The 22,637-nt window shown below is 39.3% G+C and overlaps 1 protein-coding gene across 4 annotated transcripts in view; it reads right to left on the minus strand.

Moving 5' to 3' along the window:
* The window catches only part of LOC108232676 (spermatid perinuclear RNA binding protein), an 85,163-nt gene extending 63,347 nt beyond the window's left edge, over window positions 1-21,816 (minus strand). Inside the window, exon 1 of one of the 4 annotated variants that reach the window (XM_017410614.3) lies at window positions 21,714-21,816. The gene's annotated coding sequence lies outside the window, so the exon portion shown is untranslated. Of the gene's footprint in view, window positions 1-4,283; window positions 4,364-18,321; window positions 18,498-21,713 lie in introns of those variants that run through there. The other 3 variants (XM_017410612.3, XM_037979422.1, XM_037979423.1) reach the window with 3 other exon arrangements.
* Window positions 21,817-22,637: the final 821 nt, after the last annotated feature.

Below are 22,637 nucleotides of genomic sequence, written 5' to 3' on the forward strand. Positions count from 1 at the left end.
CTAATCCCGATAATCTCCAGTATAACTCATTCTCACAGCAGTGATGCCTTTGCCTGCACAAGTCTAATTGAAATTCACTCCGTAACAAACAAAACAACAATTTCTCAAATCAATTAGGGTCTTTTGAGAGCAGTATGTGTTTGTATTCTAGTGAAGTGTGCAGATTTATTATCCAAATGAGACAATAACCAGACAACTCAAAAAGGTCATGGATTTCCATCCTAATGCAGCAGAAAGCCCAAGAATTAGCTCTGTTTCTATATTTTAATCAAGATTTGAGACCGGCTGGCCCTTAGATTCTCACTGATTCAGTCTTGGCTTTTTAAATCTTTTTCCACAAAAGAAGACAACATAAAGAGAAGACAACATAAAGACAAGATATAGAAGAAGAAGAAGAAAAAAAAAGAAAAAACATGATCAGGTAAAGAGTTTGAAGCCCTTTACTTGTAGCAGGTTTAAGTGATGTGGAGATTGACAGAGTAGGAAATGATGCTGCTACCAGCTGTATGTAAAGTGAAAGAGGTGTTAAGCAAGAGGTTAAGTCAGATGAAGGGACACTCGAGATGAGAAACTGAGACGGAGTGAGAGCTGCCGGGGAGTTTCTGCACCGGGCCTGTTCTTCTGCATTGTTTTGGATCAGGAGGGCTTTTGTTCTTCCTCCTTCCACTCGGCGACTTAAGCTCATCCAAATTCGGCCGTTGCAGAGTAATTTACTGCTGACCACATGGCTTTATTCCCAGGAGCACGAGCTGAGATAAATTAAATGGCTTTTCCTTGTAGAGGAGATGATCTTGTAATCAATTTAACTGAATGAGAAATTTTCAAATTGAAAAACAGTCATCTACTCTGCTATATATAAAAATGAATAGTCTTAAATGATCAAATTATACTGAAGCTTTGATGTAATAAACATTGCAGAGACTTTCTAATAAAGCTACCAGTGTCCCTATTTCTCACACACAGACACACACACAAACGGGTATACGGATATCCTTACAAAGACATATTTATTTCCAATAATTGTGGACACCAAACCCTAAACCTTACAGTCAATCATTACAAGTTTATGTGCAACTCAAAGCTAAAACGATGCTTTATCCCTAATCCTAAAACAGGACGGCTGTAGTGACGTCTAACTGATTAGGACCCGGTTTTTGGTCCCAGTGGATGACTGCTGGTCCTCACAAGGTTAATGATTTCCACAGAAAAAAAAGGTCCAGTGAGGAAATGAAAACACAAAATGATCAACAGTTTTTATATTGAGTTTGGAATAACACCCACCCTCAATTCTCTGAAGGCCCAAAGTCCAATTAGAAATGCACCAACTTCTATTTAGGAAGGAAGACAATGTAATGCTTTTTCAGCACTCCTGCACAAAGGATTTCTCACCTCTTTGTTCTGCAGAGACAAAAAAATAAATAAAAAAAAGATAGAAAGTGCCATCTGGACTGAAAAATTTGGCGTAGTAACTTTATGCTTAGCTGAAACAAATAAAATAAAAAACAACAACAAAAAAAAAATCTTATCTCATATATAATTTTAGACATGGCCTGATGTCATATCCAGCAGATTTGGTTATGACATCAGGCCATGTCTAAAATTACTTGTTACTACATGTACATTCAAATGAAGGCCAGAAAAGCTAATATACACACAACAAGCCCCAGCTGTAAGCTGTCATCTAATATCTACACAGAAAGCTCATTTTACAGAACCACTTAAAATCCTTTAGTCAACTGTTTTTTTCCTCCATAAATGTTTCAAAGAGCTTAAAATTTCCATTAGTTGCCTGAAACATCAGAAAACAAGTCCTAGGCTCCAAATTTTTTTTTTATATATATATATATATATATATATAATATAACTGAAGATTTTCAAAACTATCATTTGAATTTAATTTTTTAAATCAACAGCTCCTACTACTGCAAGGTGGATGCAGCTGAACCATCAGAGACCACCTGGTCCTGAAGTTTACAGAAAAATAAAAAAAGACAAAACATCTGCAGTTAGATCCTGGTTCTACTGGTAGAAATGAAAAAAAATGGATTCTTAGTGAGATATGAGTAAAGTTAGTTTAAAGTTATCCACTACAGCAGCAGAATCTGGATTAGTTTTTAGGGTACATTAATGTTTTTCTAGTTGTAGATCTTTAAAAGAATTCTATAAAATCCATTTCCTTTAACTATTTCCTGTAAGTTAGTTTAAATTTAGTTTAAGTTAACCGCAGTTAACCGTTTGTGCAGATGAACATTCACACATCAGGCCTACTAGAATGTACAAACTGCCTTTTAGATTCGTGCCGTGTAGGCGGTCTGACTAAGACATCTTGTATGGATTTGCGAGTGAAAGACGACACCACGGAAATCCTTTACAACAATAGATGTCAAACTGAATGTAGAAACAAAAAACATAATTATCTTTATAACATGCAACACCTCTGACAAGTTATTTCCTACTAATCATTAAAAAGTCCTGCTTCTTGGACAGATGTTTTTGTTAAAACATTTAGTAATAGCTTTTTATAAACACAAAACACTGAATAGAGCTATAAAAAAATAAATGACTTTGTAATATTGTGTGACATAAGAAATTTAACATTGACTCAAATCTAATCAAAACTAGATCTCCTCCAAAGACCGAATATGAACATTAAGCCCAGTTATGCGATTATTTTAGGCTATTATATGGTCTATTTGATGTCACATCCAGTGTGCAGCTGCTTTGTATCTCCCCTGTGAAGTGTTTCCTTCCATTCAATTAGCTACGCAAGTGTTTGCAACTAATAGATATGATTCAGCTTCTTTTTTTCCCCAGGTTTTTGGGCCACAGTGAGTAACTGCTGAATAAACTCTTTAGATATCTTGCATTGGTCTGACAGAGAGCTCAAACGGAACAAGAAAAAGGCAGGCAGACAGGAAAAACAGAAAAAGGAAAAGCAGCTTTGAGTCTCCGTTTATCTCAGCTACTTGTATCAATATACACAAATGATAAAGACTGACTAAAACTTGCCCCAGGCTTCAGACAGTAGATTTTAACAGAAGAGTTTAAAAACTCCAATCCTTTAACCCTGTCGTTTTTTTTCTTCCTTCTTGGTTGTCATAGTTACAAGCCTGCCTTCTCGCCTGTACTTTGGGAAGGGTGAGACTTTCCCACTGACTCAGTAATGTGTGTGGTAAACCCGCCAGAAAGGGTCTCGGCACCTCTCCATCTATCAGGCTCACAGCCGCACTCCCGACTCTCAGATGGAAAAGGTGTGAGAGCTGAAAGGTGAGCCGCGCTGCGGGAAATACCTGCGGTGTTGTGACTTCACACATGTCGTTCAGCTCAGCGCTGAAATAAATCACAACAAAAAAACAACTTCTATTTTAGTGCAGGGTGTCAAATTTAAAACCTTTTCTCTAAATACTTAAAATATTAAAGGCCTAGCGTTCCTTAAAATATTGCATATTGCCTTTCAAAAGGGGTTTTCTAAGATCAATTGGTTGTTGCAGCCATCTTGAATTGGGTTGTCTCCTAAAGTTAAACAGTTGTAGATGTACATCAAATAAGTACTTTCTACAAGTTTTAATAAAATTTGTACAAATGCAAAAATCTTGTGCAATCAGCTAGTGGTCAGAATGTGTTGGGGATCAGTTTCAAATACTAGAACATCAAATTTTAGGGAAATATCTGTAACAGTGACTGAGTTATAGCCATTTTTGTGTTTGCTAAGGTTTCTTAGCTGTGGTGGCCATCTTGAATCAGTTTGGCTCCAAAAGTTTATCAGTTTTAGATTACATTCTGCTTACGTCTAGCTGTTCAAGAGATATTTTGGTAACAGACAGACACAAAAACAAACATGCCTATCCGCCAAGAAAGATGACGTTAAGATTTTAAACAATTGGTTGCGCATCTATAATACACAAACAAAACAGAAAGCTGTGAAGCTGCCATGAGTCAGAGCAGGTGGAGAAACACTGAGTAAAAGTGTGTGTGTGTGTGCATAAAGAGAAAGGTAACCCCAGAGACTGAATGCACCCACTACAGCTCCTGTAGACCTGCAGGTCAGCAAGATCAGGATGCAACTGTGGGCGCCCTTGATGTTTGTGCGCCCTCGGAAGTGTGAACTACACCAGATGGCACCTTGAAGATGTGTGTGTGTGTTTGATATTGGGTCGATGACAAGGACGATACAAACACTTGAGGATAAATGCAGCACTAAAAACTTCCGCCATCTGGACGCCAGCAGACAAACGTAAACACAGGTTTTTTTTTATTCTTTTTCTACTATGTCTTTATCTCACCGGGTTGTTCAACTTTTCTCTGTGTTCTAGCTCTGTGTAGCTGTGCCATCCATCATCATTAGAAGGAGAGTAGATGACCTGTCTGCACACTCTCTGTCCTTACACTCTCTGGAGAAGAAAGGGAAGGGGAGGAAAGGTAAAGTAGATGGTGAAGGGTGAGTTATAGGGGATAAAAAGAAGTTCTGAAGAAAACAGAATCAGAACCTAGAAGTTAAAAAGCATAGTTGATTTAGTAAGTTACACAGACATGACTGTTTATACAGTAATTGTGTATATTCACTTTTATAATTGCATATGCGCAATTATAAATAAATAAACACACAAAAATGTATATTTTGAAACATAAGTCAAGCCCAAAATGGCAACATTCATTGACTGATCTGTACAAATGTCATCTATGGTTTGCTTTTGCTTATGCCTCTAATCTTTTAGAATTTTATTCAACCTTTTATGTTAATATTAAACAATCCAAGCTGTATTTTGTGTGAAACACATCAGGGTGTTGATTGATCCTTACATCCCTAAAAGGAAGAAGAAAGGATCAAAGCCAAAGAAGCTAAATATAGAAACGGGGAGAGGAAGAGAAGGATGATACAACGCGAGCGAGTGGCAATCGCTGGGATGGAGGCGGAGGAGGAAGAGGAGGAGTGGAGGGAAACATACGGATGTAAGGGAGGACGATCAGAGGACAAAGTATTGTCTCCTGGTAATATGTAAAAATAACTCTGCTGCTGCTTGCTGCTTGGTGGAGGAGCTAACTGGGTCAGAGATTTCCCACTGAAAGGGAAAGAAAGGGAGAGGTACCACATCGATTCAGCCTGTGGTACCACTCAGACACAAGTCAATGTCACTTCACTTAAACCCTGTTAGGGATAAGAAGTGTTCCTGTGTACATCCATTTCATTCCATTTCATTTATTTGTACACTAATCTGTCCACCCAGTCATCTTTCTAACAGACTGATAGCATTTACCTCATTTCTCCAGCTCATGTTCTTTCATTTACACAGTTTGTTTTCCACACACTTCTAACTTTCCCTTTTTTTAAAAAAAATCTCTTTTTCAACAACATAACCCACACCTACCATATTTGTAAGAAAAAATAAAGTACAAAACTTGGTCTGTATGACCTAAATTAGTCTATTAATAATGTGTTCTCTAATTACCAAAAAGCTGAAAAACGTAACATTTATTGAACCTGAGGTAATTACGTTGAAATAGATTAATAACCTGGTTGGAATAAAAAAAAGAATATATTACTTTATTCAATTACAGCACCTAACATTATCAGCAGCAACAATCTGACCTCGTGGCTGCGACATGTTATAATTGTGATATTAGTCTTCATTAGTGTAGGTTTTTGAAGATTTACTTTAACCTAATAGAACAAAAAACTCTAGAACTACTCTTTTTGGTCTGGCTATTAGTTAAATTGCAGTTTTTAGGTCTTTTCTCCTCTCAAATTTGATCAAGTTTTATGTTCATTGTGTGCGTTTAGCTTAACTGGGCTTTTAGGTTCCGGAAGCAATTTATTTGTTTGTTTTATCTTATTTCATTCAGCAGTTGTAGGTTTGTTCATTTGTTTCTGTTTTTATCTTTCGTAAAACACTCTGTGATCCTCAGCTATATGTAAAGTGCTCTACAAACGAACCCAGGTAGCTTGAATTAGTTTTTATTTTGCAGTTTAAAATCTATAATGTAAATTTCAGCCCCAAATATTTCATGTCCTGCTGTGTTCCTGGTTCTTTACCGCTGTCCCAACCATGTCCAAAACCAGAAGAGTAACCCATAAAGCAAACAATGTGCTGTTCAGCACTTCTTAGCTGTAATTAAAACTTTATTGATGAAGAATGCTGTAAGCATACCAACTATTTTTGCAGACAATTTCTCAGGCTACTGTGAATAGTGCATTAGAAAATGTGATTAACTCAGAAATTATTATTGTTTTTGTTGAAGGTACTAATACTGCTAAAAAGGTCTTTGGTTCTAAACCGCTTGATGATGGTCATTCTCCTTTACAACCTTGCATATACATTATTCCAGCAATGATATGAAGATTTATTGAGTTTTTTTTTTTTACAATTAATTACAATAAATAATTCAAATTACACTTATATATTAAGTTTACTCAGTCCAGAGCTTAAAATCTTTAAGTACTCAAAGCCTGAATGGATTAACCTGCAACACTTGTCCGAAATGTGCACGGCTGATCTTCGAGTCAACAGAAATAGCTTGAGCTGACCACAGTGTATGTAAAACACTGCAGTAGTCCTTAAGATCCCTTGTCGTTGCACCTAAACCACCTGCCGGATTAGTGCTTGTGGGGGAAAAAAAAAACCAACGCCTGTGCGTGCTCGAGTGTGCATGTCTTGTGACGTTCACACGGGTGGTGCAGGGTGTTGGCTCGTCCATATTTATAAAGAGGAGAACAGCAGGTAAATAAATCCAACATAAATCCTAATGTTGCGATGGTGCACTGCAGTCTTTTGAGAGGAAAAAATAAATAAAAAAAATCCGGCACAAAGTTCTGATTTAATTTCTGCAAATAAAACCTAACATAATATCATCCTTGTTACAGTGGGGCTGGATGCTGAAGGACCACTGCACCACAGTGTTGCCACAGTAAATCTAATAGCAACAAACACGGGGGGGGGGGCTGTTTTGTGGAGATGTTGACTTCTATAAGACTTGTGTGTGTTTTTGTGTCAGCAGAAAATTAAAAAATACAGTATATTAGGAAGAAACTGTTGATAAATTTTGTATTTCAAATCTGTCAAACGGAAAGGCAAATAAAAAAAGAAAAAAGACAGCACGTTTAAATGAACACAATTATAATATGTACAATTTCACAAACTATAGAGACATTTCTACATAACTGTACAGCCTCACACACACTGACACTGGGGTTTCTTTGAGCGATTATTTGTTTCATTACACCTTCATATGCTTGGTTTTAAAAGCTCCAACAATTAAAAAAATAAGCTGCTTCTGTACATTTCTGAAGAAAAACAAAGCTGAGCATTGTTTAGACTCCAGCAACTGAAAAGTTTAAAGTCCAAAAAGTATTAAGTTATAAAATCAGTTTATGACTGACTGTGAGGGTAGTAAATCTAAAAATCTTCATTCTTCTGGGAGACTTTGCTCTTTAGGACATATTTTGCTCAGTCCGTTTCATCTAGTTTACAACCTTTATGACTGAAATAAGACACTCTAATACAGCAACACAATACATATTCACAAGAGAACCATACAGAATTAGATCTAGAGTAAAAAGGGACTTTTTTCTGCCTATAATAAAAGCTCTGAGCGCTGACATGGCCATATAATTTACAAAAAGCTTTGTATTCCACCGGAGCAGCACAGGTTAAACATACTGTAAAAAATGTAAGCACAGATTTGTGGTGATTTTTCAAAACTGAAGAAAGAAAACTTGCATCTTATTACAGTTTTGTTTTAGATACTGGGTCTGTCTGGGATTCCCCAGGAGGAGCTGGAGAGTGTCACTGGGGAAAGGGATATCTGGGTTTCCCTCCTGGACCAGCTGTCACCGTGACCCGACCACAAACAAGCCAAAGCAAATGGATGAATGCTGTAAATGTAATTTAAACTAATAATTGCAGCACCGCAGAGCGTAAACAGCCCCCAAGTAACATACCACCTATCAAAGTTTTCTACAATTTAAAATAAAGCTGTTCAATGTCTGTCAAAAAGTAAAAAAAACTCATCCAACAAAGCAGCAGTTTACAGCTACAATCTTCGCAAAAGTTTATCGTTATAGTTGTTTTAAATTAGGAAACTAAGCAAATATTTCTTTAGCAAGTTAGTTGCAACCTTCCATCAAAATTCAGGCCAAGTCCCTGACTTTATCAATAAACTGTGATAAAATCAAGACATCACATGACTTCAGACAGAAATGACCTCTTGTCCATTAATGTCTATGCAGATTTACAGCCTAATCTAATTTTACCACCAAATGATACGACTTGAATTGGATTTTATTTGAAATGTATTGACAACTTCAAAATTACTCAGCAATAGTGCTGCCAATATTAGAAAAGCTGGTGATGTGAGATATTTTTATGCAATATTGCAATGACAGTATCAATTTTCATTTTCTTCAATCTTTACTTCCTCTTCTGTCATTGCCATCATCTAAACCAGGTGTGACCATAAAGGCCAGTGAAAGTCTGCTGAATTAACCAAAAATATAATTAGCATGCAGAACATGAATGCTTGGTACTTAAAATGTGTCTATGATCTATTGCAGACTGATACTGATATTGCGCTCACTGATACTGAGATGACAATAAATTTGCGATTTGTCGCGCAGCCCTAACTAACACCAGTTGTTTTTAAAATCACTTATGACAGGTTGGTCAGCTTAGCAGAGGCATGGCTTCTCATCCCACAGGGTGAGCGGTAACAGAAGGTGAGCGAACCTTTTGTTGTCAGCTCATTTTAACCACAATCATTACAGGATATCGCCGGTTTGCTGCTGGGAGGAGGGCAAACATTTCTGAAGGAAGGTGCCCATTTTATACTCACACAGACTCAGTCTGCAAGCTGAAGTAGGCAGAGCGTGCCATCCACCCTCACAAGTTCAGGGAGTCCGGTGTTTGTTTGCAGTAGAACTCATATTGTTGGTGGTAAAATATCATCCTATTACCGTCAACTTCAAATTGGACTGATTCTTCACAAAAATCTGACGGTCACCTGAGTTTCTGATCACAGGTGCATGTTCAAGCCTGCATGGTGTGAGGTTTGACTGATTCTTTTTTGTGTGCACGTGTGTGTTTTAAGATAGCAGGCAACTATGTGCTGTCAGACTCCAGGTCTAATAACGAAGGACTGAAGAGTCAGTAAGTTGGAAATTCTGACTCCAATTACCAAATGACTGCCTTGCAGCAACTTAAGGAGACCAAAAAATTAGCTGGTCGATTAAAAAAAACATTTCACCTCTTTTTAAAATCCCAAAACCTTCCTACTTTGAAATTGATTAAATTGATTTTACTTCCAAACTGAAAGGCTTTGATTTTAGGCATTAACACAAACAACAGTGTTTCAGGAGTAAAGCTCACTCATACCTTTAATATGATGTCATTCTATCCAGCTACAGAGCAAATAATTGTGCATATGTTCATCCAAAAAATAATAATTCATAATATTACATTTAATCTTTGCTTTTCTGAGTTTTATACCCCAGCCTGCTGGCATTTTAATATCTCATTGCTCAAAATAATAAGCTGAAATAACAAGCCACATGCCAGAAGCCAGTAATGATTGGAACAATTTGATTAGGCAGAAAAAGGCAGCAAGATGGCTTAATAAATCTGACTAAAACATATAGATTTTTGCACATGAACCTAGATCCTCCTCTCCTGTCCTTCCCTTCCGCTTCACAGACACACACCCACACACAGGCAGCTGAATGAAAGGTGGCTGTGCATACAGTCAGGCAGACTGATGTGTCTGCTGGAGTGAGAAGATGAAAAGATCTCAGAGGAAATATGGTGGCGCTTCACAGCGAGCACCGTGCGCCGGCTCTCTAGCATGTATGACTGTGTCAGGAAGAGTTCACTGCTCTGCTGCATCTTCTGCTTTTCACCCCCCGCCGTCTTCCCAGCCACCACGCCAAACATGCCTGGATACAGCTCAGCAGCTTAAAGGCAAATAACAGAATATCTGACTCCATAAAGCTGCATGAACACATTCAGCCGACTCAAAATATTCTATAGGTTCATCAGTGATGAGTTGCAGGTTTTGTATGTTTTGTCCTGTGGTCATTATGTTGACTTGAGCATACCTGAGTGCTGGCGTTGGTCAGTAACTAGTAACTTGATTGAGACATGCATTAATTTTCATTAGTGACTCTGGTGTGTGCATCAACAGGAGCTGCTAGCTGTGCAGACACCAGAATCCCTTAAATCCCTATTCATTAGATAAACGCCCTCATCAGAAATCTCACACAGCATCTCCCTGATAATCTCCATAACCAATTACAGGGTGATACACCACTGCTTAACATGAAAGCAACAATTAATCTGATAACCCCAGTCAATGGGTCATTATCGTAGAGAAAACAGTTGTTGAAGGCACACATATTCCACCCACAAAGGAAAAAGAATCACAAAGGATATTTTCTGTTAATAACTACCATTTTCCCCAGTTTATTCTGAGGCAGCTGTTGGCTTTTATGTGTGACTGAAACAAATATGGGCTGGAAAGGGATAAACGACTAATTGCAACAATCTATTAAAAGATATGATGAAAAGAAGGTCTTTAGTCACTGAGAACTATTCGGAGGAATAAAGCATCTATTTTTGTGAACAAAAGTTGGGACTATAAATGGTTGGGTGATCTTCTTTCCTCATGACTGCTGGTCCAATTCTCTTTCAGCTGTGTGTAGCTCAGAGGAGCAGCTTTCCATCAGGTGTGATTTAACCCACTGACGCTTTAACCTATCCTGTGGCTGGATAAAGAGTCACTATGAAACAACAACAAAGTTGTAATATGGTCCCTTTCCTCTATGTGACGCGTGCTGTCAAGTGAGTCAGAATGAGCACAGGCTGCAGCGCAAAAAAATGTGAAAATATATAGATTTTTGCAAAGAAAACAAAGACCATTTGTCTGCAATATGTTATTTTAATTTTTTTAAAGAAATGAATAAAACTTTAAATTACAGTATAACAGTAGCAAACTGAATTATATTAAATACAACACTAAATATCATATCGGGCTTCGCAAAACTGTTGTTTTTTTCCACTTATTCTTTTTATTTAGAACCCAAATGACTAATATTTTTTAAAAGTAATATTGAACAATAAAGGGTAGCCTTTAGAGCTTCCAGCTGTTCACAGCTTTTGCACTTTAACACAGGGTTAATTCAACCAATTTGAGTTAAACCATACCAGGTTTCTGACTGGCAGCATTCCACTCACACTCCAAACATGATCTGCAGGGTTTGAATAAATAGCTCGATCTTCCTGGAACTCTGAATAAGGTCAAGCTATGGTTTCCCTGATCTAAGCTCTTTTTGACACAGTAAGCAGAGCCGGGACATGAGGAGGAGCGGAGGGAAAGGGGAGGGCTGGGACTTTCTGTGTGTGTGTGTGTGTGTGTGTGTGTGTGTGTGTGCACTAGAACTGGCATCCATGTGTGCAAATGTTTGAGAGAATGAAAGAGTGGTGAAATGAGGATGTGCAAATGTGGCTGTCAAAATGTGTGATAGGTTAATGGGAGGGCAAAGGAAGTTTGGGTAGAACCCTGATCAGCATCCAATCAGAATTTTACTTAATTCCAAAAGAATTGGAAATAATCATTGGATGTACATCTACCACTCATTAACTTTTGGAGCCAATCCAATTCAAGATGGCCACCACAACCAAATGACTTTATAAAGCACAACAATGTCTGCAACTCAGTAAACTTCATAGATATTCAAATAATTCACAATATGTACTCTAAGTGCTAATCGTTAATTTTGCTCAAACTTTAATATTAATTGCTGGAGTTAACCATATTTGTTAGCAAAATATAATAATTTGAAAATTGTAAATATGTTACAGTCCTCTTTATTTTTTTACTTGCATTCTTTCCATATTACTTTTTCTCCCTGAGGTCATTTTGCTCAGTCTTCTGTCTGCTGGACATTTCCTGTTTATTTTCACAGTTTCTTCTTTGTGATACAGTGAAGAAGAATAAAAGAGTCAAACGCAAAAATAAGACATGAAATGACAGTGGCAAACAATGTGAGCAAACAAGAATCACAAGATAAAAGCGTCAGTTTCTGGGTGTGTGAAATCGGCGTTCGCCACGAGAAAGCGAACATGCTCTGGAAGAAGAAGAAGATGGATACATGTTCTGATGTATTTGAGATTGAAAACAGAAGATCGCTCTCAATGCTGTGATGAGATGAATGCTCACCGTGTCATCTCATTGTTTCACTCCTGACAGCAGAGACTGTAATCACAAGTTTTCAATATCGAACACACCAAAACGTATCTGTCTTTCTTTCCAGAGCGTGGTGCGTTTCTGATGATAAACAGGTGCCTCGCACATCTGAATACTGATGTTTCCATGCAAAGAATAACGTTTAGTTTGCTCTGAGAATAGCCTCAGATCAACCGTTAAGTCCCAACTCCACTCCGTCTTCTCTGCTTGTGTGCTCAACGTGCCATTACCGTCATCTCATAAATAACCTTCAAGATGTGGCATCTACCAAATTGATAATTGTTAAGGTTTTGTGCTTTAACAAGCCACAAAAATCAATAATAATAATAATAAAAAAGGCACATCATTCATTCTCCACTCTCTTGTTACACCAGGGAGTCAAATTGAAATTCCAGAGAGCGGGCAAATAAAATATTTTATTCAAAAGAGGCAATTGAAAAGTGATTTTTAAACTGAGCAATTTTTAGCTCGGGTCAATCAAAATTCCACACAAAGAAATAACATCTATATTAAAAAAAGCCCATATTTGCACATATTTAATGTAATTTCAGAATCTGTGATTTGAATTCATATGGAATTTTGTTCAATGTAAAGTACACTCCTGTCTCTGCTCTGATTTATTTAAAAAGCATTAGGACCAAGTTTTTGGGGGGCTGTTTTGTTTTGGGGAGTTTTGCCATAAGTGTCAATATAAAACAAGCATTTTGCGAATTATTGTCAGTTTTGATAGCAGGGATTGTGACAAACCTATATTGAGTGGTTCACACTGCCATCTGGAGCATTTTTCCCTTCTAATAAATTTGTTGATTTACAAATCTTGAACACACAATCGGTGCTTGCAATTTATTTTCCACTAGCCACAAAATTATAACTAAAAATGTTTCTGCAAAAGCAACATATCACAAAGTGAGCAGCTCTTTATTAGCATTCACTACTTATGCCGAGCCAAACCAGAGCAACCGTTGCAGACAAAGACAAAAATTACACTCTGGAAAATCCAAACCATTAATATAGTTGGAAATATGTCAATTAGAACCCAAACAAAGATGCTCTAACAAACACCAAACACCAAAGAAAGAACACCAACAGAAATTATTTATAACTTCTCTAAAAGACAAGTTATCAAGGTTGGAGTTGGGAGTCAGGACCCCAGTGTGGGTCACGAAACACCAAGTGAAGGTCCTAAGATAATCTGCAGTAACAAAGCTGAATTTCAAAATGATTCCTCATTGCATATTTTTGCTACATACTAAAAACAGCTGAGTTATCCTGATAACGCAATTGCTGGGTTAAAGCTGTTGGGTCATAGGTTGGGTTGCTTTGATCAAATATTGTTTAAAAAGGTTTGAGCTGTGAGCTGTGTCATTCTTCACTGTCCTCCATTTTAAGCCAGAAGTACCTGACTGGACCTCTGCTTTAAGATGTGATAAGTAAAGATAAGATGGTAAAAACAACTTGTAAGATGTTTAACCTGGTTGGCTTTGTTAATAACTTTGTTTTGAACTAAACAGTGACTTAAGTTCCTAAAATAACAAGTTGTTGCTAGTTAAATGATGCTAACAGCAGTTAGCAGCAGCTAGCTTGCACTAACCCAAGTTAATATTTAAAAACCAAGGTATCAAGTTACCCAAGTAAATATCTAAAAACCCAGATTTTGACCCAGCGCTGGGTTACAAGTTGAGCTGTTTGAACCCAGCAGGTTTTAGTGTGTATGTCTGAGAGATAAAAACCGTAGTCATAAATAAATAAAAATATGATTGCTTTTAGAGATGTTTGTGTTGTCCTTATTTAATTGGCTTGGAGATGTTTATATGCTTCAACCAGCAATAGTTAGGGCCATGGGTCTCTTCCACTGATATTTTGTGGGTCAGTAGCTGAAAGGTATGGGAAGCATGGCTCTAAAACGTCTTATTGTGACAGGTGTTTTTGCTTCAGTGTAAAGCGGCCACATTTTAAGTTGGTTGAACAACCAATCTCTGCGAAGTTCAGTTTTTATGCGAGTGGTGTGAGCTGTGATACAGAAACCCTTACATGGTTATCTCTCCTTCCGTCTTACTCTCTTTGTTTCTCTGTCTTGTATCTCATGCCTCTGTCACTCTGACCTATTCCTGGATTCCTCACAGAGGTGAAAGGAAACAGGAATGACTGCAGGAATGACTGCAGTGGATGTTGGCAGCACAATTTTCTTTCTGTGTAAGGGAAAAAAAGCTCTTTTTAAATCACACGCGCACACATGCAAACACACGCAAGAGTCCTGTTTTGATGACTTTGTTCCTTTGCCAGTCAGGAAGATGTTTCCTCAAACATGATGAAAGCCATTCCTGTTCCTGCAGCTGACATGCTAGGGGAGTGTGTGTTTGCATGTGTATTTGCATGTGTGCGTGGTAAACAACTCAAACAGATATGGTCAGCTGGATGGATGGGAATCAGCAGAGTGCAGATGGGTCCTTTATTATTGCGTGCGGAGGAACATTCAAGACACTGGCACACTCTGTTGCCGTCTGCCCCAGCCTCTCCTTCACCACAGCACCACTGGGACTCCCAACTCCCCATTGTGCTTACAGAAACCTTGGCGGCCAGCTTCCTCATCGCCCAATAAGGAAAGCTTTTACTAAAGCTCCAGCCAATTGGATAAGAGCTACATTTCCTTGCCAGGCAGGACTCTTAAATGTGCTGCTGTAAGCTCAAATCTGAGAGACTCATGTTTCACAGATAGGCACTGGGCACCAGAGCAGATATGCTGCAGGGCAGTGGGAGGAAAGAAAAGAGACAACCTATGAGATTATTGTTTCTCCTCGGCTGCTGGGAGTGTGTTACTGTAATTCTAAACTGTTTAAAAAGGGAACAAAACATAAACCAAACCAGCAGCTGAGGTACCATGATGACACTGTTCCCATGCTGACATAGAACAGACACCCGGGGAGGGCTCCAGTTTTAATTAATGTGGCCGAGTTAGAGAAGACAGCAAACAGACAAGAAGAACAGGAAAGTTTAAGTGCAAAAACAGTTCTAGTAATTATTCTCCAGTTTAGGGAAAAAAATGTTGATCTTCTTGGAATTTATTTAATTTCATATTTGTCAAAGTCTTTTGCTCTAAGCACAACAAAAAACCAAAACTATATATTTTTTATTCTACCTGGTTTAGTCATATTTGGGGCAATATAAATCAAATCTACATGACTTAAAACAGACTGAATTTTGATTCTTTATCAAATAAGATCATGCTTAACCTAGATTTGAAATTATCCCTCTTGCGTTTGTGTTTGTTGTGCATGATCAGTGTAGCAACTACTTTAATGTCATTTATCTCTATGTGTCCTTAATCTGGGTACCGGAACAAGTATGATCCATTAGTGGAAATTAAATCCATTGATGCAAAACTCATGCTTCAATCGCCTGATTGATGCCAGGACAACAGGTTAAGTACGGAAAGGTAAAAAGGATGAAAAATATTCAATAACTTCGAAAAATTCAGTTTGATTTCATGTCCTGCAAGTGTGAGCACTTTGCCAACAGATTATAGATAAAGTTTTTGCCAACCGACCTTAAAAAAACAACAGCCACAACACAAAAATGGCTAGAGCTCCCTAAAATTTGGTGTGGCAGGAGCTGAAAATAATCTCCATCAAATACTATCCGCTAACAGATCGCACAAAATCTTTATCATAGAAAAATAAAATGGAGCCATTCGAGCAAAGACAAATTGAAATTGAGTAAAATGAACAAAAAAAGATGAAAAACAGAAAAGCTAACGACAAAAGTCACACATTTGCCCAATAAAATGCAAAAAGACATCAAACTAAAAATAAACACACACAAAACACACACACACAAACTATGCTCAAAGAGAGAATTAAACAGACTCCCAGTTTTTTTAGGCTTTATCCTTTTTATCTTGTCAATAATGAGGAAAAGTTCAAAACGGAGTCAATGGATGCGAGAACGCATTGATAAGAAAACAGTAAAAAAGGTATATAACCATGCGTAATATTTTGCTTATTTTTGAAAGCTTTACCATAAATGTATTCATCCTGTCCCACTGCAGAGAAAATGCATAAATTCATACAATAAAGAGGGGAAAAAAAAACCCATAACTGTGCAAACCAAAAGAAAATAAAAAATCAGGGCGTTAAAACTCCATCAAGCAACGCCTTCCTCTTTCTAATGAAATCACAAAGTCTACTGTATACAGTACAAGAGAAGCATTATACAGCTGTAACAAGCTACAACGAAAGAAGTCAGTGTTTCCACCCAATAAATCAACTCTATCTAGGCGAGTGCCGGGCTTTTCAACAAAGACACCCCACATTTCTGCCTAACTGGGGCAGGTACGTCTGCGTGCCGTTTGCAGGGTCACCTCAAACACTGGGTGGAGCAAACAAAAATAACCCAAAGGCAACAGCCCATTAGTCAAGCTCGGAGATCACCGGACTGAGACCTGATAAACCAGAACAGACTCGTACAAACTGCCGGAGCCCAACAGACAGCGGCTCAATTAAATTAGCCGGTGAATCCGAACCGAAACGAGCAGATGCTGCATACTGTAAATGTCAGAAGGAATGCTGTCCTGCTGCAACGATAAACTGGTTTCATGGAGCAAAAACTGTCAGGGAAACGAGCCGATGTGGATCCTCACTGTCGGCTTCAAGAATTAAAGGCCCGTATCGCCCGCATCGCCCGCCACGTTTCATACCAGAGTCTTCACATCAAATGCTGAGAAGATGTGAAACGTTGCAAAATCTCACATAATCCATTGGTTCTTGAAGTATCTGTTGTGAATGACTCTCAGCTACTACCATGCTAAGTTTTAGCATGAAATTGGCAAAACTGACACAGTTACAGCCACTTTTGTGTTGGCAGAAGCTGATTAGCTGTGGCTGTTATCTTGAATTGGGTCAATTCCAAACATTAATGAAATGTAGATGCAAAACCGATGATTAGTTTTGTGACCGTTTCATGAAAATCCGTCCAGTCGTTCATGAGATATTTTGCTAACAGACTGCATTACTTAACGGCAAAGTTTCACAAACAGATCTTGCACAATCAGAAGGAGCTCCAAGTCTGTGTCCAAGATGACTCTTGGCAACTACCACACCAGATTGTAGCTCAGTATCTGCAAAACTGACTGACTTATAGCCATTTTTGGTTATGCTCAGACAGCTTAGCTGTGGCAGCCATCTTGAATGGGGTCGACTCCAAATGCTGATCAGTCACAGACGCCTGTTCAATGACAACTTCCTGAAAGTTTTGGTAAAAATCCATCAACGGGTTCTTGAGGTATTTCGCTAACAGACAACATGGGCAAAGGAAAAACATTATCGCTTCTTGCCTTTGGCGGGCGATCATCAAGAAAGTGGTTCACAATAGTTACCAGACAGGTGTGGGTATGCAAACAAGCTGGTTGGGCAGGTAGGGTGAGCAGCTTAGGGATTTTAACTGTCATGTTACTCCACACACACACACCCACACACAAAACAATGAAGGTATAGTGTGACTGCTCAACATCAGTGATGAAACCCAGTTCCTCAAAAACTCACTTTTGGTTCCCTAAAAAGCAGTGCAGCGTGGAGATTAAACGAGAACAAAAACAGGTAGCTGATCACTAATTTTGTCACCCCTCAGCTGGCAGACAGGTGCTCCAGTAATTGTATGAAGACGAACACAGAGCCGAGCAGTTCTGATACAGATCTCGCAGAACTACAGTGCGGAAGTGATCTATCAGACACCTGCTGTATATAATAAAAAAATGAACCACGGCCAAACCTGACGTGCGCTTTCCTTTTCTTTTTTAAGAGCAGAATTCGGACACCTACGGAAAGACGCTTACTGAAAACACTGTCCACGAAACATTAGGAAAGTTTTAGTTCCTCTTTCTGCTTTTTACACGAAAAACTGAAAGTAAAAACACTCCTAAAAACCTCCGATAATGTTGATAAATGTCCTTCTCTGACAGCCATGAGCAGGTGACTGATTAAAAACGCTAACATCCGCGGTTCCAGTTAGATTTATTGCCATCTCTGTCGGGATGAGCAGCGCGTGCGAACGGGAAATAAAGAGAAAACGGTTTAAAAAAAACATAATTCAACTTACTGTGTTGGCGAATAGTTACTGAGTTCCGTCCGTCACTGACAGACAAAAAAAGCTCGGTTCCGACAGTTAACAGAGCAGTCCGGCCACGACGAGCGACGAGTCTCACACTAAAACGGCAGAGCCTTGACAACCGGGGCAAGCGAACGAGCACGAGCCCGGAGCCGCCTGCTGGTCTCTTGCACGAGACGACAACAAGAGTGAGAATTCCCTCTAGATGAATGGCGAGAGTGCGCATGCGCGGACGGGGTCGACTCATTCCAGTGGAGAAGGGTTGAAAATGGCAAAAAAAAAAAGTGCTGCATTTACTGTACTTATTGAGGCACGGTACGGCAAGCCAGTTTAACATATAAAACTCAAGACGCTTTAAACCAAACAAACTTTTATTCAGCTTGGTTCATTTTCTAGTCCAAATTAACACGTTATACACAATCAACGTTTCAGTTGCTTCAGACGTCATTTTTAATTTAACAAACAAAGCAACTTTCCTCATTCATCCAGCTGCAAACATTCACAAGCACATTCTTCCTCCCTAAATTGAAAATCATATAATTTAAACATCTAAAATAATGCTAAACATCTGTTCCAAACGTCTCTATGAAAATTCTGATTGTCAAAAACCATTTAACTAGGTAATGTGTTAGTTGTGGTAAACATGTCATACTAATGGCCAACACCAGTGTGTCCCCTTAGTTTCTGGGCCTGGGAGGGGGGATTTTACAGAGCAAGGGGGGATCAATGAGACAAAGACTTTGAGTTTATGTTTTGCTTTTAATAACAGCATTAAATTTAACATTCAAATCTTGAACAGCCAGGGGGAGTGTTTCCCCTCTGACAGCCAGTCATCTGGTGGTGACTGGTCCTTGGCAGCTTGTGTGGGGGACCTGCAATGTGTTCTTCACTTGGACCTAATCTGGCTGCTATTGTTGCCATGCTCACCGTGACAGCATTTTAAAAAATGCAGACATTTTTGAGGGGGGGTGGTTATGACATTTTGCCTGGCGCTCTCTCACTCTGTTAAATCCAAAAAAGGTTAAAAAACAAAAACTCTGTCTCTCTCTCTCCCAAGTCAGACATATCTGTACGCTAACAGTGATGCTGCAGAAGTTTGGACAAAAAATAAAAATTCACAAAGTAAAATTTTTCTCATACCGATAGTTAATGTATTATATTAAAAATCTGTAGGGAACATTTGTGACAGGGTGTCAACTACCACATGTGTTTGCAACATATGGAAACAGCCAAAGTGACTGAAAATAGGTCACACATTTAACTTACCGGCCTAGCAAAAGTTTTGCAAAAGCTGTGTGTGTTTGGACTGTGTGTGTTTGATGTTGATGTCTATCTGTATGGCACTGTATGGTTTGTTTCTTCATTTAGCAGCAGATTAACTCTTATATTTACACCTAAACGTATTCTATGCTTGTCTTATTTGCCATATTTGTTTACCTACACCAGGGATGTCAAACTCCAGGCCTCAAGGGCCGCTGTCTTGGGAGTTTTAGGTTTTTTCTGCTCCAACACACCTGATTTAAATGGTTTGATTACCTCCTCATCAAATCATCAAGTTCTCCAGGAACTTAAAGCAAGAACATGTCTAAAACATGCAGGAGAGCGGCCCCCGAAGAATGGAGTTTGACACCCCCGACCTACACGGACTACGGCCAGCCTAATGTAGGTCCGTCATGTGATCCAAGCTTCCATGTGGTTTTTGGTGGGGGGCTTTGCTTACGCTGAGTGTGCACCATTTGATATACATCAGGGTAACTTTTTATCTGTATGATTTCATACTTTGGAGTGAGCTGTTTTAAAGCAGGACACAGTGCCAGATTCTGAAAGTTGAAGAAAGAAAAATAAAGCAAGATACAGGACTCTGGCAACAAACAAAAACTCTTGCTGGATCACGTAGTTCTTACCTTGCTGCTGTATGTTCAAATACTCATTTTTTTTAAACATGTTTAGCTGTAGTTAATTATTTTATGCTTTAAAGAAAGCTCATGAAAGACCATAGTTGTGTGCTGGGGAGTAGGTGGGGCTTAAAGCATCACGTCCCTAGTGGGCAGACTCTGGTTCCAAAAAAATACAACACGGCAGCTTCTGTAAACTGTGAAACTCTGTCTCGTATTATAATACATGCCGATGGGTTCTCCCATAAATTATGAAATATTTGTGGATATCTGGAGGTGAAAGCTCAAGACAAATAAATGTGAAAAGAATATTGTTTGTCCCGAGCGGAACTATGTTTGAGCAACCTGAAACGCTGATTGTAGATGTAAGGAGAAAGCTTTTCTTGACACTTGCAATGTTCATTTTACCGAACTGAACTGAAACATACCCCCAAAACTATTAAATGTTTAAATTGTTCTGATTGCAAAGAATGCAATTTTGACATAAGAGAATGCAGCAATTTGAGATAGATGTTTGGTTTATTATATGCTGCAAGGGCTTGCCACAGTTATTGAGCTGAATTTTTTTAAAAAAGCTAAATTTACTTTTTGAAGACTGATGAGGAGAAAAACAACACAGCAACTTCTTTCTGGTTAATAATCTTGGGAAAAAAAAGCTACATTAAATTTATCCAATCTTGTAGCCTAAAAGATTGAAATGACAACAATGTAACTCCACCCAACTGCATTAAATGACATATTTACGTAAATGGATTTAATTAGAGAACTGTTTCTGCAGCAACATAAGCAGCAAACAGTGGCATCAAGTCAGACCAATCGCTTGTTCGTTAGTTTTGACAAGTAAATAAGAAGAAGGAAGTTAAAACAGGATAAGACTCGCCCGCGTGCTGACGAGAAGATAAGCCTGTCTTATATATAATTCAGCAATAAAAGCAGGCTGCCTGACTGCACGCAGCGCCAAAAACCTCCCCTCCATCGATCCTAAGAGGGCCTCTCCATCCATTTATCCATCCATCCATCCATCCAGAGCCTATCTCCAGCCATCACTGTGCGAGAGGCATGGGACACCCTGGACAGGTCTCCAGTCCCTCACAGGGACACATGGAGACAAACAACCATTCACCCTCTCACTCACAATTTTAGAGTTGGGGCGTCACCAACTAATTAAAAGAAGAAGACTAATAAAATCTCCAGGCAAAATGAAGTTCAATCAACATTCTTGTTGCAGTCACACCGCCCGCCTGTGACCCGCGGGCCAGATCAGCCGGGGATTACCGAGGCTTCTGTCAACTATCAATAGCCATGTGCCTCTGCAAGGAGGAGGAGGAGGAAGAGGAGGAGGAGCGGGTCGGAGCTGATGATGCTGTTCGTCCTGCCCGCGGATCGGAGCACGCAATCAGCTGCGATTTTAAAAATCCCAGCAAGGAGTCAGTGAAGGGACGAGCACGGGGGACGGAGACGGGGGGGGGGGGAGACGAAGCAGTTTACCTGGACGCCACTCCCGCTCGGCCCGCCGACATCACGTCCCGCTCGGTGAGGCTTCCAGGGGACGCCGCACGCTCGCTCCGAGTCCGAGCTGCTCTCCGTCTCGTCCGCCGAGCAGGAATTTTTTCTTTTTTATTTTTTTAAAGGGTTTTGGTCACGTGGTCACTGCTCGGCGATCGTAATAGGCGGAGAGGCGCGCGCCCGGGTGCTCTCGCGCCGCACCTGTACGGCTGTGGAGAGAGGCAGGCAAGCAGGCAGGGAGGCAGGGATGGGATGGGATGTCCTCTCAGGATCTGCGTGCAACTGAAACTGCAATAGGAAGAATTAAAGGGCTAACACTCGATTGGGGAATGCATATCGCCCGGCGGGCTTTTGTCCCTAAAATCATTTTATGATGAGAACAGATAACGCTGTAGGCGTTTTGGTATGTGTTTATAATCACTCTCAGCTACTACCACGTCAGATTTCAGCTCAATATCTGTAGAGCCAACTAAGTTATAGACACTTTTCTATTGGAAAATGAAGATTAGCTGTGGCAGCCATCTTGAATTGAATTGGCTCCAAAGGTTAGGGTTAGCTATGGATGTACATCCAGTGATTACTTCCTGAAAGTTTCATTAAAATTTGTCCAGTATGTAATGGAATATTTCGCTAACAGACAGAGTTGTTTCCAATTAGTTAATGGCAAAACATAAACAGAGACCTTGTGCAATTTGTTAGTGCTCAGAATACGTTTTGGCGTTCAGTCTCAGCTACTACCACACCGAATGTTAGCACCATATGTGTAAAAATCACTCAGTTATGGCCATCTTTGCGGTTTGTGGAGGTCAGTTGCCTGTGGCGGCCATTTTGAATTGGGTTGACTCCAACAGTTAATCTGTTGCAACTTTACATCCTTTTTTACAAGCTTCATATAAAGCTGCACAT

This window comes from Kryptolebias marmoratus, linkage group LG14 (genome assembly GCF_001649575.2).
Source record: "Kryptolebias marmoratus isolate JLee-2015 linkage group LG14, ASM164957v2, whole genome shotgun sequence".
Lineage (NCBI taxonomy): Eukaryota > Metazoa > Chordata > Actinopteri > Cyprinodontiformes > Rivulidae > Kryptolebias > Kryptolebias marmoratus.